Genomic DNA, 16395 nt, shown 5'->3' with positions numbered 1-16395 from the left:
CTCCAGATTTTGGTCCATTGCAGCTCATATATGTCTAGGAAATGCTTACAGAATGAACGAATGAGATACTGTGTCCCAGCACTGAGTTAATCACTCCTTTCTCTGTGCTAACTTAGAACCTTCTGTGTCATTTGTTTCACTTACACTCTGTGTTGCCTATTTACCTATCTCACTCTCTTAGACAGATTGTTTTGTCACCACATATCAAATTGATTATACCAACGGCACCAACATAGCTGGAGATGCTCATGGTGACACTGCACAAGATTTCTTGCCTTCTAGTTTCTGTTCAAAGAGAAATACCTAGCTGCTTGTTCCTTCTCTCTTACCAGGGGAAAAATCCATTAGGGGCCATTTACCCAAATAAACCTGTTAATGTATGTATGTATATATGTATTTGACATTTGAGTTTCCCTCTGAAGAAATGGAAAAAAGGAGTTGTTGGGTGTCGCATCCCTTCCCCTGCCCCCACTGGTGAGGGCATTTCTGCTGCCTTTGAAATCTTGAAATAGTAAAGGAAATGACATCAAGCGTTCATGTTGAGTGATGGCACGGAGTGCGCCCCAGAAAACTGTCGGGTGGGGCGTCCCTGCGACTGGACAGTCTCGGCAGGCGTGGTGGGCTTGCTGCTGTGGGTGACTGGGGTGCAGGTGCCGCGCTGTGTCCCGCCCAGGGCCCCGGGGCTGGGATGCCTTCCCTCAGGCCTGTGCACCCGCGCGTCCCTGCCACCATGGGCTGGGGCGGCTCTGGGCTGTGGGAGGGGTCTCTGGGCAGGATCTGCCAAAGATCAAACCCGCAGCGGGGGAAGGCCTGGCCGCCATCTGGGACCTCAGGTCGGCGGTGAAGCCAAAGGACTGGCTGGAGGGCAGGGAGGCTTTCGCCACCAACATGGGGGTGCCGGCCTCCTGGCACTTGGCTCCCTGTTTGGTGTGCCATACATGCCGCCAACCACTGGTTTCGGACGCATGGCCTCCACGAGGCAGCTGGGCTCTCCCAGCAGGGGTTGCGCCGTCAGCATGCTGACGTAGAGGCCGCGCGGCGTGAGGCGGGCCCGGAGGACGACGTCAGCGTGCAGCGTCCCATCGCCGCCGTCAAAGCGCACGTCCCCGCTGCGCAGGCCCACTGGGGGCAGCCAGCGCGCTGCCTGAGACCCGGTGGGGGTGTAGTGTGCGCCTGCTGAAGCCGGGGAGGTTGCTGGGGCCGAGTGCCAGGTCTTGCAGGCCTCCGCCAATGCCCGTAGCGGCCCGCTGCTTGAGCTCCTCGCGGGCGGACACCTCAAGCTTGGTGTCCCCCACCCCAGTGGGGCATGGGCCGCGCCTTCCCGTGCAGTCGCTTGCTCGTTGTGCGACTGGGACAGGCACTGCGTGTTGGACGCCTTGCTGACCATCTCGAGGCACGAGACGACCGGGTTGGATTTCTTGATAGGGATGCAGATGTGGGCTTCCTCCGGGTGTATCCAGGTGCAGCTCATCCGCTGCCGCCACGGTGTGCTCGCCTGACTCCTTGATGATGTTCTGCATGGGGTGCGGGGGTCGCGCCAGCCGCTTCAACCCCTCCACCAGCTTGGGCAGGGTGGCCCAGTTCTTGGCCTCCACGGCGACCCCGATGACGGGACTTACACTGAACTTCATCACCGACATGCTTGAAAGCGCTCGAAGGTGGAGATGGTGCCTGTTTTCACCAGGGACTGGTCCATGCCCACCAGGCCACGAAGCTCCCGCAAAGGCATGTTCTTGGTGGGCTCTTTGTAAGCCTAGACCTATTTTTGATGACTGGCACTGTTGATGTCTACCCTGGCAGGATCAGTAGAACAGTGCCTGACATGTAGTAGGTGCTTAACAAATTTGAATTGATCTGAACCTTTGTTCACTCTTGGGCTTCTGCGTATCAACCGCACTTGGGTGTCAGTGCAAGTCTGTATACAGTTCTCAAGTGCAGCTATCTTTGTGGTGTGGTTTTGTGGCTTTGCATGATGTGATTGTCCTGCGTGGAAGTCAGCATACTGTCAGTGTCCAGGACTAAGGAGTATACTCAGCTGGTTATTTTTCGTTCAGATCCTTGTCTTGAACTCTAAATTTTTTCATTAGTTCAAGATCCAAAGAGCCTTTGGGAATACAGACTCTAAAGGCCCACATTTCATATGAGGTTCAGCAGCCTTTGGAAAGCCCTGAACTGGCCCTGTGCACCGTGGGATCTCCAGACACGGTAAGTCCTCTAACCTCCACAGCCTGTGGATTCTGGAATACGGGCCATGCCGCCCACAGTTTTGTAGGTGACAGGGAATCTGCGGCTTCCTTGAAAGGGAAGCAAGATCGCCAGCGAGCAACCCAGAGGGAGGCAGGATAGTACAGTCATTAGGAGAATAGATTTTGAAGTCGTTGGTTAATCTTTTTTTCCTCTCTCAGATCTTAAGATAAGTTTTATTGATCTTTATCTCCAGCTGATTCTTTTGCCCTCTTCAATCTGCTCTTAAGTCCTTCCAGTGAGTTTTTTATTTGTTGTCCTTATGCCTTGTTAGAGAAGATTGGTGGAAAGGCCTGGATGTTTCCCAAGTGCCTTTACCTTGGCAAGGCTCAATTTCTTTTTTTAAATTTCTTTTTTGCTCGGGTATAATTGACATATAACATTAGTTTCTGGTGTACAACATAACGATTCAATATTTGTATACATTGCAAAACAAGTCTATTATCTGTCACCATTCATACTTTAAAAAATTTTTTTCATGTGATGAGTGCTTTTAAGATTTACTATCGTAGCAACTTTCAAATATACAATATGTGATTATTTTTTATAATACAGTATTATTAACAGTAGTCACCATGCTGTATATTACATCTCCATGACTTATTTATTTTATAACTGGAAGTTTGTACCTCTTGACCCCCATCACCCATTTCACCCACCCTTCACTCCCACCCCTCTCATAATCACCAATCTGTCCTCTGTGTCTATCAGCTTGTTGTTTTTTTTGTTTGTTCTGTTGTTGTCGTTTTTTTAGATTCCACATATAAGTGAAATCATACAGTATTTGTCTTCTGACTTATTTCACTTAGCATAACGCCCTTAAGGTCCATCCATATTGTCATAAATAGCAAGATTCCATTCTTTTTTATGGCTGAATAATATTCCACTGGGTATACATGTATATACAACAATTTCCTGATCCGTTCATTCGCCAGTAGACACTTAGGTTGCTTCTGCATCTGGCTATAGTCAGTAATGCTGCAGTGAACATGGAGGTGCAGGTGTATCTTTTGGAATTCGTTTTTTTTTTTTTTTTTCCCCTTGGGATAAATACCCAGAAGTAGAGTTGCTGGATCACATGGTAGTTCTATTTTTAATTTTTTGAGGCATCTGCATACTGTTTTCCATGCTGGTCGTACCAATTTACATTCCACTAACAGTGCACGGGGTTCCCTTTTATCCACATACCCTCCAGCACTTGCCATTTCTTGTCTTTGATACTAGCCATTCCGACAGGCGTAAGGTAATCTCTCATGTAGTTTTGATTTGCATTTCCCAGATGATTAGTGATACTGAGCATCTTTTCACGTGTCTGTTTGCCATCTGTATGTCTTCTTTGGAAAAATGTCTATTTAGGTCCTCTGCCCATTTTTAATTGGTTTGTTTGTTTTTTTGCTATAAAGTTGTATGATTTTTTGGTGTAGTTTGGATATTAGCTGTTTATCAGATGTATGATTTGTAAATATTTTCTCCCCTTCACCAGGTTGCCTTTTCATTTTGTTGATGGTTTTCTTTGGTATGCAGAAGCTTTTTAGCTTGATATTGTCTCACTTGTTTATTTTTGCTTTTATTGTCTTTGCTTTTGGAGTCAGATTTAAAAAATTATTGCCAAGACCTATGTGAAGGAGATTATAGTCCATGTTTTCTTCTAGTACTTTCATGGCTTCAGGGGCAGGACTCAACTTCAAAAAAAATTTTTTTTTTTTTTGAGTATAGTTGACACATAGTGTTATATTAGTTTCAGGTGTACCACTCAGTGAATTGACAAATTTATATGTTATGCTGTGTTCACCACAGGTGTAGCTACCATCTGTCCCATTACACAGCTATTTCATTGTATTGTTTATGCTCTGCTTTTTAATCCCATAGGACTCAACTTTTAAACACTTTGTCCTCTGAGGATCTTGCCAGAACTTGATTCTGGGCACTGTTAGGGTAGGTCTAAAGTAAACCTTGCTCTGGATCATGTTCCTTAGTCTCAAGGCATGGCCATTCTGGTGTCACAGTTGGGACCCTGCTTTGTTGAAGATACGCAGCTTGGAGTCTGGTCAGCAGAAGTCTCCCCAGTGGTGAGGACACTCAGTGGTCTAGGGTAGGAAGAATAGTTAAAGGAACCCAGGGCTCGAAAAAGACCTCAGTAGGGCATGGGGAGTAGATGACACATAGCAAGGGCTGTCACATGATAGGGAGGGGGCTAATGTCTTTGTGGCCTTGGGGGTTAAATGTAGCATTGGTGGTTGGTGGCTTCAAGGACACAATTTTCAGTTCAGAATAAAAAATGATTTTGATTGTTAGAGCAGTCTAAAGGTAAAATAGGAAGAGAGGGAGTTTATTATCTTTAAAGGTAACTAAATAAAGGTTAAATGATCCTTCTAGGAAATGTTGAAGGGATGACTCCGGTATCAGATGAGGCTTGAGTTTAAGAACTTTTGTGGCTCCTCTCAGTATGGCATTCTTTGATTCACTGAGCTCCCGTTGTTTTAGTGAAAACCCTAGTCATTTATTCATTGTGGTATGGTGAGGGAATCCCCCTTTCTGTGTGTAATGGAAAGAGCATGGCTTATAGAAATACACCTGGGTTTGAATCCCTGATCTGTCATTTTCTAGCACACTTTCTGAGAGAACTGAAGTAAATCCCAAGCCTCTGTTTCTTCATTTTTAAAATAAGGGTGCTACCGTATTAACCTCCTAAGACCATCGCGAATATAAAGTACTAGACAGAGTACCTGACGTACATTCTTCTGCAGGAATACTTGTCATTAACAGTAATGGTATTATTGTGGTTACTATTGTTAGTTTAAAATGTCGATCAATTTCTAAGAATTTCTTTTAAAAATATTCATGGCTGCACATAAAAATTTAGCCATAAAAATGTTCATTATATATATATTTATACATGTAATTTTTATTATTATATTGGGATAATACTCAACCACTGTTAGATAACCAGAGTTCCTTCTTACTGTGGTGATTATGGATAATCAAATTACAAATATATATATGTAAATGGATAATAAAATTTAGGTTTTATTTTTATTCTCTTTTTTCCTCTCAACTTTCCTCTGTGGCTATGTATTATTATAATAAAGAGATCAGTCATAAAACATGTAAGGAAGGAGTCAATTCCTCAGGTGTTTCCTAAAAGGCATAGGCATTTCCCCTTGGTTTCTGACTCTGCAGAGTGATATCATGAAATTGGAGCAGCTGAATGTTGACAGGTGACTTGAAATTGTGACGATGACCGTTATAACCCAGTGTTGTGAAACAGCATTTCCACTGAGGCTCAGTGTCCCAGTGTGGATATCAAGGAATAGAAAGGCTTTTATATAAAATGTTTTGGACGCCAGGGTTGTGTCGGTGGGTAGAGGTTGAGTAGGTGTGAGGGAGGGGAAAGGTGGTGGTAGGAGGACACACAAGTTTGTAAATATTAGCCAGCTGGTGTTGTAAACTTCTCCAAAGGAAGTTTATAAAGACTAGGAAAGAATTTTATAAGACCTGGAAAACAAGGAAGGAGGAAGGAAGGAAGGAGGGAAAGAAGGAAGGAAGGAAAGGAAACAAATAGGGTGGGGAAAGAGGAATGAATTACAATGCTTTTGGCCAACACCTGACCATGGGCGGTAGTCCTTGTTAAAGAACACAAAGCTGATACTGACAATTTAGAAAATTAACTTTTATCATCATATGGAGTCTCTAGAGTTCTTTTCCTGTGATGTTGTGTCCTGGCTAAATGAAGAGTATTGTCTCAAAAGCTCCTTCATGTTTGTTCCCTGGCAGCATTGCTGTTGCTTCTAAGAGTTACTGAAACCCAAAAGTCATCAAGGTCCAGCAACCTGGGTTCACCACACATATGGGTTCCACAAAGTGGGAGGAAAACTTTTAAACATCACTGACAATCTCTGAACAGAGTGCTGGGCAGTAACTGGTTAACCCAAGGTGCACAGCTTCTCCAGTACTAAGTGGGGAATGGAGGGGACAAGCTTGATGCCCTGAGGTGAAATGATTGATTGGCAGCCAAGGACACGCACATTCCTCCAGCAGATTATTGTAAAATGTTAATAGAAGCTGGAAAGTGGGGGCAGTTTAGGGGATATTTAGGGGGTAAGTCTTGAAGGAGGGGTGAGCTAGGGGTGATTAGGGATTCAAGGACCACCCAGCTAATGAAGAATAAGTGTTATAGGGTTGCAGGGTTCTTGTCTCACTGAGTCGAAGAATGAATCTCATGGACACAAAAGGGTGAAGTGAAGTGAAAGTTTATTAAGTGAAGGTGAGAACAGAAAGGAAAGAAGCAGCTCACTAGAGTGAGAGGGGTCCCGAATGGGTTGCCACTGTGGGCTTTTACTGGCAGTATTTCATTGAGAACTGACCAGGAAGCTTGTGCCCTTGCGATTCTGGCGTTGTCTTGGTTTGAGAAAGGACTATAGAGAACATCCTTAATGGCTTACTTCTTTGAGGTCTGGTCATTTTCTGTGATTACATTGTAGCTGCCAAAAAAATATACTCCCTAATATCCAGGGACAGGGGATCTGGTTTGTTCCCTTGTCTCTGTTTTTTTTTTTTTTTTTTAAAGATTTTATTTATTCATTTGAGACACAGAGAGAGAGAGAGAGAGAGAGCGCATGAGCAGGGAGAGAGGCAGAGGGAGAAGCAGTCTCCCTGCTGAGCCAGGAGCCCGATGTGGGGCTTGATCCCAGGATCCTGGGATCATGACCTGAACCTAAGGCAGACGCTTAACCATCTAAGCCACCCAGGCGCCCCCCCCCCCCCCCCCCCGCCCTTGTCCCTGGTTTTGTACATCTCAGCATTTCTCCACATTTGGAATTTCTATGAGCCTGGTCAGGTAGCCCTTTGCATGAGCTCAGGGGAGTCAGTGGCCTCCTATCTCTCCCTGCCTATACCTTAATCCTTTCCTGACTCATGAAGTGGGACCCATTTCTACTACTGAAGATCTCTTTACCATTCAGTACCTCCCTTTTCATTGAAATTTAAGCCTCCAGGGGCGCCTGGGTGGCTCAGTTGTTAAGCGTCTGCCTTCAGCTCAGGTCATGATCCCAGGGTCCTGGGATCGAGCCCCACATCGGGCTCCCTGCTGGGCGGGAAGCCTGCTTCTCCCTCTCCCACTCCCCCTGCTTGTGTTCCCTCTCTCGCTGTCTCTCTGTCAAATAAATAAATAAAATCTTAAAAAAAAAAAGAAATTTAAGCCTCAACAAATAATATGAAGAAAGGGCTGATTATCCAGGAAATCTATTTTTCTGGAGGTAGATGCTCAAATGGGGAAGATCAGGGTGTAACCTAAGAAGGGTTCTAGGGGACATCTCAAGGCCCCCTTTGGACCACCCATAAATCTGGAGTTCATTTCCTTTCAACCATCTTAATGGATTTTTAATACAACCAGAGTATTAGAATTCAGAAATATTAAAATATGGCCAGGTCTGAGCTTTATGGAAACTGCTTTTGGAAAACATGCTGTTCTCAGCCTGTTAGTAATTAGAAGTAATTACTAAACAGCTTCTGTCATAGGTGAGTGTTCTAGATTGCCTTAGAAGTCACATAATAAATGGCTCATGGTAAACCTAGGTTGGTTTGCTCACCTAGGAATGAGGAATAAAGTCAATAACATGAAAGTGGAAGACATAAAATGAAAATCAAATTTCAAGTAACAGCTCCAAATGTCATTGAAAACTAATGGGGTTGCAGGAGGTGAATAAAAATGCAATCTGTGGTGTTGAGTGTCCCTTGCGTGCTCATTAAGCATTTGTTTCTTAAGCTTGCTCTTCAGAATGCTAATGCCAGGAATTTAATGCAATGAGATCTGAGGCCTGGGGGGCAGGGAGAGGCTTGCTTCCCCACCGGAAGTCTGGCATTCTCGGAACAAGTCACCACTTCTTTTCAGAGGACCCAAGTTACCTACATCTAGGTTTTGCTGCCTGTTTTCTTGGTGAGGTTTATACAGTTCTCTCTTAGGAAATATAACTGATAGATAATCAGTGAGTCCAGGGAAGGTCAGATTTTGCTACGTCAGGTGCTTTTCATTGGGGCAGAAATATTAATTAGGCGGTAGTGACACCACCTGGTCTTCCTGGGAATTTTCACTCAATCAATTCATCGGAAAAACAGACACATTTTTATTCCATGTGCTTAAACTGTGTCAGGCACAGTAAACACCACATAAGAAATGGAAGGGCCCTGATCTTGAGGGGTTTATTATCTGAGGAATATAAAACAGACACACACACACATACATACATACATACATACTCTACCCCTCCCTCCTTCCCCCCTCCCTCCAGAAATTCTGATTCAAGAGGTTAGGGGTGGGAGTGGTGTCCTGGCATCTGTACATATTTTTTTCTGAGAATTCCGATTATCACTTGGGTGTGGGAGTGAATCAGGGCAAGACTACTGATAACATACCTGGAGAAATACTTGAGAAATGAGAGAACCAAAGGACCGTAAGAATTCAGACCAAGTGAGATCAGGGTTCACTGGGGTAATCAGAGAGACTTCCATGAAGAGGAGATAATTGTAGGTGTGTAGAGAGCAGAGAGGTTAAAAAATAACAATAATAAGGTAATAAAAGCAAGGAGATATTCCAGGAGAGAGGAAAGGCTTTTTATCCCCTACATAGGCTGTTTAATAATCTAATTCTGCAATTGAATTTCAGTTTCTATTCCGGATTCTTAGGGAACAAATGAAATGTTCTCTAACCTGTGCTTTCAGTACATAGTGTCATCGTATTTCCCCTGATTTTACCAAGTGTATCAGAGTATGGTCAGAAAAACAGAAACCAGTTCTGTTTCAAATAGAAGTTTCAAAGAAGGAATTTAATACAAATATTAGTTTTATGGGTGTTTGAAGGGATGGAAGAACTAAACAGAAAAAGCAAGGGGGCTTGAGAAGCAAAAAGGTTTGTCTGTTTTCTTCCATCATTTTCACCAACTGGCTCTTGTCGATCAACCTGAGAGATTTTGAGAGATCAGACATTGCTGTGAGTCCCTCTCTCCTGCCCTACTCTTGGGAGTATCTAGAGATAAGTGTGTATCTGCAGGAAGCAGCTATCAATTCTATGGACTGGGGGAATAAAAGGAAACGGGTTGTTATAAAAACCCAAGAGCGGGTTTCTAGGGCTTCCATCTAGCCATTGCTAGGACTGCAGAAAATGGTCTCCCTGGCCAGTGCAGGGACCACCAGAGAAGGGCAGTTACAGCAGAAGCTTCGATCACTGACAGTCTGCAGCTATTTCCAGAAACACCAGCAGAAGCAAAAGAATATGAGAAGGAAATAATGTTTCTTTCTCTTGCCAGAATTGAACAGAAAACCAGCAACCAGTGGAGTCTGGGGAATATAGTTTGTAGATACCAACTCCTGGCAATACAGAATCGCCAGAGGAAGGTAGGGGTGTAGCTGAGAGGCAACAGTTAAATAACTGGCACACCAAGTTAAATGAATCAGGAAGACAGATAAACATGCCTCAGTCAGAGGTTCATGCATGATTGCCAGCAGGTATTAGTACTAAAATATGCCTAAGTCTTATGACAATCACATGGCAGCTCAGTCTAAATAGAGAAGGAAGCTTGTGAGGTTTGGTGAATACTATATGAACTTGCAACTCTTCCCTTGGCTTTTCTTGTGTTAACCTGATTCACCCACCTATCCATCCATCCACCCATCTACTCATCAATCCATCTGGTTAGCACCTATTATATGCTAGACACTGTGGTAGGCACTGGGGATCCAAAAATAAAGCCATACAGCCCTCCTTAACTAGTTTCCAAGCCTGACAGGAAGTGAATGAATTTGATAGTCACAAAATACTATAAATAATAACCATATCTTTAATTCTTCATGTTTTTCGAAGTACTTTCTCATCTTCAAAAATTCTCATAGGATATTTAAAAAAAAAAATTTCATGTTGAACATATTTTTATTTATTTCCCACCTACAAACTTTCCATGAACATTGTATATCATTTTCTTATAAGAACACTGACATATTTACTGTTAAGTTCCTTTTTGATGAACTGGTTTTCTTCTCTGACCAGTGACTATCCTGAATCTCTCCCATATTTGTAGGACTCAACAGTGCTACCATTCCAAAGACTGTTTATCCTGTGGCAATTTCTATCTTCCCATGTTTTTCTTCCAATTTGTGTGGTCTCTTTCACTCTTGGGTTTGTCTGTTTTCTTCCATCATCTTCATCAACTGGCTCTTGTCAATCAACCTGAGATATTTTGAGAGATCAGACATTGCTGTGGGTCCCTCTCTCCTGCCCTACTCTTGGGAAGGTCTTGTCTTTCCTGTCCCAGAACTTTATATTGAATCAAGTCTACTTTATGCTTTCTACGAGTTTCATTTACATCATTGTCTTTTAAAAAATCTTAACAATATACTTGTATATAATTGATAATGATCAGTGTTTCTGAAAGTGTTTTAAATGGACCACCTGGTTCTAAATCACCTAGGGAACTTATTAAATATGCAGATTCTTTGGCCAGCTCCAGTCCTACTGATTTGTAGTCTCTGGTGTGTGGCCCAGAAATATACATGTTTAACAAATTCCCTGGATGACTGTGTCATATTAAAGAGAAATGCACTGGGAGTGCTTGGGTTGCTAAGTCGGTTAAGCGTCTGCCTTTAGCTCAGGTCATGATCTGGGGTCCTGGGCTGGAGCCCTGCATTGGGATCCCTGGTCAGCGGGGACCTGCTTGTCACTCTCCCTCCGCACCACCCCCCGACCCCTGGTCGTGTGTGCACGCTCTCTCTCTCTGTCAAATAAGTAAATAAAATCTTAAAAAAAAAAAAAAGATGCACTGATAGAGACATTTGCTTTCGGCCCTGACGTTTTTCTTCTCACCTCCTTTGCTGCTTTTGAAAATATTGTTATCTTTAACAGAATACTGTCTTACCAGACTTCAGAGATGGGCAGTAGTGATTTGAAGTTTGCCCCCTATTCCTGATCATTTTGCTTTGAACCAGTTATAGGTTCAGCAGCATACAGCCAAAATGCTTTCTAGATTTGCAGTCTTGTCCCAAAATACTCCTGTGGAGTAGAGCATACATTGATGTCAGGTTATGGATGGTGGAAGTGGGGCTCAGAAAGAGTCAGGGACTAGTTGAAGGTCACATAGCTAGTTAATTCTCGGGCTGAGATTGGAACCCAGGCCTCCAGGGACCTTTTTACTGTGTCTTCCCTCAATTCACATTTCTCTCTCTCTTTTTTTTATTGGTATTAGTGCTATAAGGCATACACACACACACTTGCTTTCACCCTTTGCAATGTACTGTGACATATAGTGAATATTGGCCCCTTTTTCGTGCCTACCTTTTGCAAAAGTAAGGTGACATCTTTTCTCCAAGAGCAAAAAGGTGCTTGAAAATGCCTCTGTCATCACCAAGGCCACTGTGAATTAACACAGTTTATCCCCTAGTGGTGCTGATTACAAATGGGGAGGGATGGCACACACTGATGTGAAACAGTTATGATAATTTCAAGGTCCACTGAAATAGCAGAAAACAAGTCAGCTGCCACCATCCAGTAGAAATGAAACAACCCAAGGTTTAGCTTCCAGAACCTGAAATCATCAACTCAGAACAGCTTATAAGCATTTACATGTTTATTCTCCCATCTCTAGATAATTTGCACTAAAAGAAGGGACTGATGTTATCAATCTTCCAACATGCCTAATAATTCCAAAGTCATTTATATTTGGCTTTGCAGCATGTTTTTATGTTTACTATTTGAATTTGGGCTTAATGTATTCTGAGAAATTATGACATTTTAAATAACGAGAACACAACACTGAGAACCAGGAAATAATTTCTGGCTTTCTCATCCTGCCTCTTGATTTAACGCTTCTTCCTCTTTCTGGTCCATAGTAGGAGTGGTGCGTGATCTGTCATTGCACCAACTAAAATTGAATCTCTGTGTTTGTTTCTGACTCTCTCTCACATATATAATTATTGTATTTATTTCATAGGATTGATGTGGGGTTGCTAGATAAAATACAAGATGCCCAGATAAATTTTAATTTCAGGTAAACAACATAAACTTTTAGTATAAGTACATTTCATATGTTTCAGATAAATAATAAGTTTTTTTTTTAGATTTTATTTATTTGTGAGAAAGAGCACAAGCAGGGGGAGGGGCAGAGGGAGAAGCAGGCTCCCCGCTGAGCAAGGAGCCCAATATGGGACTCCATCCCAGGACCCTGGGATCATGACCTGAGCCGAAGACAGATGCTCAGGTGACTGAGCTACCCAGGTGTCCCAATAATGAATAGTTTTAGCATAAGTATGTTCCAGATAGTTCAGCTAAACACTGAATAATTGCATTTCAGACATGTTTATACTAAAAAATTATTCAATATTTATCTGAAATTCTAATTTAATTGGCATTGTGTACTTTTATTTTCTAAACCTGGCAGCTATTTGGATTAGGAATTATATGAGATAATATGTGTATAATATCTGGCACATAGTAAATGTTCAGTAAAGATACATTAAAATTATTTTCATTAATTGAGCTTCTGAAGACCCTAACAAATAATAATAACTAGATTTTGCATATTACTTTACTATTTCCAAAGCTGCTTTGTATTCATGACTGTTCTGATCCTCTGAATGACTCTGTGGTATGTCCATTTACCAGATGAAGAAATTAAGTCTCATAAACATTAAGTTTTACTGACTGTAGACTAATCCACAGTATGCTGTTTAATCTTTAGCTTCATAGACATATAGTTTTGAATACTGGTGTCATTTCTGGTCACTGCTACTATAAATATTATTGAAATGAATATCTAAGAGTGTAACTTTTTTTTTTTTTTTTTTTTTTGGGCAACTGTGTGGTTATGAGCTTTTTAGGTCAGAGACCAAAACTGTTGTGTTCTCCATCTCACAACCAAAAATACTGCTCAGTACATATTTCCTCAATGAATGCAACTTCCAGATTATTGCTAGATTCTTCCAATGATGAAAATAGCAATAATATTAATACCATCTTATGATGCACCTGCCATATTCTAGGTGGCTTATATTTACTGGTATAATCTTCTGACTACTTGGTGAAATAGGTAACATTATTACCCCACTTTATGGGTGAGGAATTGAGGCACAAAGAAGTCAGGCATTTTCTCGCCCAGTTGTTTGGCTAGTAAGCAGTGGATCTGGGAGACAGTATCAGGTGACCTGCCTTCTTGTCCATTGCACTCTTCAGCCTCCAGCAGTGGAATCGGTGACTCTAAGACCATGCACATTTTTTTTTAAAAGATTTTATTTATTTATTTGACAGCAAGAGAGGGAACACAAGCAGGGGGAGTTGGAGAGGGAGAAGCAGGCTTCCCACCGAGCAGGGAGCCCGATGCGGGGCTCGATTCCAGGACCCTGGCATCATGACCTGAGCCAAAGGCAGTCGCTTAATGACTGAGCCATCCAGGGGCCCCGAGCATGCACATTTGTAAGCATCTTGATGCACATCGCCAAGATGCTTTCCAGAAAGATTGCACCTGTATACTCTTCTACCTGGAATTCATGAATGTCTCAACACAGCTTTTTCAGCATTGACTATTCTCATTAAAACTTTTTTTTTCATATCTGATAGGCATGAAATAGTATCTAGTTGTTTTTAAATTGGATTTATTTGACTACAAAAGGTTGAGCTTTTTTCTCATGGTTTAATAAATTCTACTTTTTCTCTTATAAGGTATATATTTATATCCATACCCTTTGGCATATTAGTGCTAAAACAATTGCCTGAGTCCTGTTGTCATTTGTTGCAAATGACTTAAAAAAATCAAATTGGCTTGTCTTTCAGTTTTCTGTTTGGATCTTTGGCTTATGAAGTTTAACCGTCAGTCTTGTTTTTTGTGACTTCTGTTGCCCTTGTGCTTAGAGAGCACACAGGTCCAGCATTTTAAACTGGACATTGTAAGCCACTGCTTTTTCAAAGGCTTTATTTAGAAAAACAATCTTCAGCCTCTGAAAGTTCTCCTCAGATTCTCCTAACACTCGAGATGCTTGACACCTAAAAGATGGTCGGTTTTTCTTTCTGAACCTTTCCCTGCTGACCCCTTTCCCTCCTGACTTCCCCTAAGAGGACCCTTTGCCCCTCCTTCAGGGACAGTCTCTCCAGTAAGATCATGTCTGAGAATATTTAAAGAGCAAGGCTAAATTATTTCTTTAAAAAAATCCAGATTGCTAATCCAGCTTTTCTGAATGACAGTAATAAGGCTTCATATTGTGTATGGTGTTTTAGCAGACTTCAGCACTTCTCCCATATGTGACCTCAGCATCTCTGTGAGGTCCACAGCTCAGGTACTCTCTCCCTTTTCCAGATGAAGGATCAGGGTCTAAGGAGTTAAGTGACCCAAGGTCAATGAAACTCATGTAGCTCAGATGGCAACCTGGTTATTGTAACACCAGCTCTTGTGATCTTTTCACTACTCCAAAGTTGTTTTGTTTGTTTGTTTGTTTGTTTTTATAAACAACTTACTGTTAAGCAAGGTAAATACTCACAATGTCATATTCCTCGCAAGTATTAGTGTTTAGAAGGTTCTGGAATGTTCCACTCATATCAGAATGTTATCAGTTGGGGACTGGAAGCTCTCTGAGCATTTGCTTTATGTGCACACATTTTTTAAAAAGCCAGTAAACAATGATGTGTATTTTCTATTACTGTAGAAGCAAACCTTTTCTTAAAGGGGGGCTTGCAGTTGTACTTAGTTGGTATTTCTCGTACCCTCTACTAGAAAGCTAAGTATCTTATTATCTTTTGTATCAACCACAAGATGGTACCCTTGCACAGCCTAGAGAGAGCATGGGTCAGACGTGGGAGAATTCAGAGAATCCAATAGGAAGGAGATTCATCGTAGGTTAAATTGTAGCACGAGCACACAAGTCTTGCCTTTATGTTCTGTGTTCTGAAATAGATCAAAGTTGTTTTCCTTCATTACAGGTAAAAAGGAAATTTGTATATCCTATAATTTGATATACCCCTTTTCTTTATACCCATGCTCTCACCCTAAAAAAAAAAGCCAAGGTTCTGTTTGTTCTACAAGACTATTTGGACCTCCTTCACTTCTACTGAAGGAGAAATGTGGGAATCGAGTAGGCTTGATTGAAACCCCCCTTCCCTTCAAACCTGGCAGCATTCCTTCTCCTTTGGAGAGTGCTGACTGAAGGGGTCAGAAGGGATTTGAAATTTACTTTTGCAAAATGGTAGATGACTAAGAATAGTGTTTTGTGTCAGGAGAAGATGGGATTTGCCTTGAAGATCAAGCAGAGAGAGCAATCAGAGCATTATTTACAATAACGAAGAGTTAGAGCAATGCACATATCCAGCAGTAGGGAGTGGGATGGAACAACCATCTAGAGGCATTCAGTTGCACGTGATAAACAGCAAGTAGCAGAAGAATGTTCCATCACATGGGAGAATGTTCAAGATGGATTCAGTTGAAAAATGGATTTCAAAACAGTGTATTCAGTTGTGTATGCATGTGTATGTATGTGTGTGTCAAGAAGGATGCACAGTTGTACAATAAATAACAGTGGTTCTCTCTGAAAAATGTAGCTAACTTATTTTTTTTTTTGACCTTTGAGTGCTCTCTACATTTTCTATAATAAGCTTGCTTTGTGTATGCGATCCCTCATCTAGGAGATGGGAAGGCTCTGCTGCCAACAGAGGTCTCATTTCTATCCTCATGTGGGGTAGATGTGATGCCTGGATTCACGGTCTCATCAGAAGGACGGAGGTGGGTCATTCCCCAAGAAAGGGATGCTGTGTGTCAGCTTAGCCTGAACAGGCCTAGCTCTCTTGAGGGCCTCAGGCTGGGCCTGTATGAGATGTTTTTTTTAGGCAATGGTCAGTAATTGGTTGGAAGGCCTGTCTGTGCTGGCCCCAGTGTTGGTTCTTTTAAAATATGCTAGGAGGTGGAAGTTTCAGGATAGCCGAAGTTGACTACAAGCACCTTCATTCTTTTTCCTGTGGAGGGGTGGGTGGAGTAGAAAGTGGGTTATAGAGGATTTGCCCATAATAGCTATTGCTTCAGAGGAGGGGAGTTGTTCTAGCTCGTTGTGTAACTGCTCTTGGGGCAGAAATACTTGGCAGTTGCAGCATCTAACCAGAAAGCAGTACCACTGAAGCAGTTGCGATAGGCA

The 16395-nt window shown here is 42.2% G+C and overlaps 1 pseudogene; it reads right to left on the bottom strand.

The window, feature by feature from the left end:
• Positions 1-1091: 1091 nt before the first annotated feature.
• Positions 1092-3472, bottom strand: LOC113934837 (annotated as a pseudogene).
• Between the last annotated feature and the right edge of the window lie 12923 nt (positions 3473-16395).

This window comes from Zalophus californianus, chromosome 13 (genome assembly GCF_009762305.2).
Source record: "Zalophus californianus isolate mZalCal1 chromosome 13, mZalCal1.pri.v2, whole genome shotgun sequence".
NCBI lineage: Eukaryota > Metazoa > Chordata > Mammalia > Carnivora > Otariidae > Zalophus > Zalophus californianus.
Note: the sequence above shows the minus strand (reverse complement) of the source record. Positions and strands in the feature narration are given on the sequence as shown.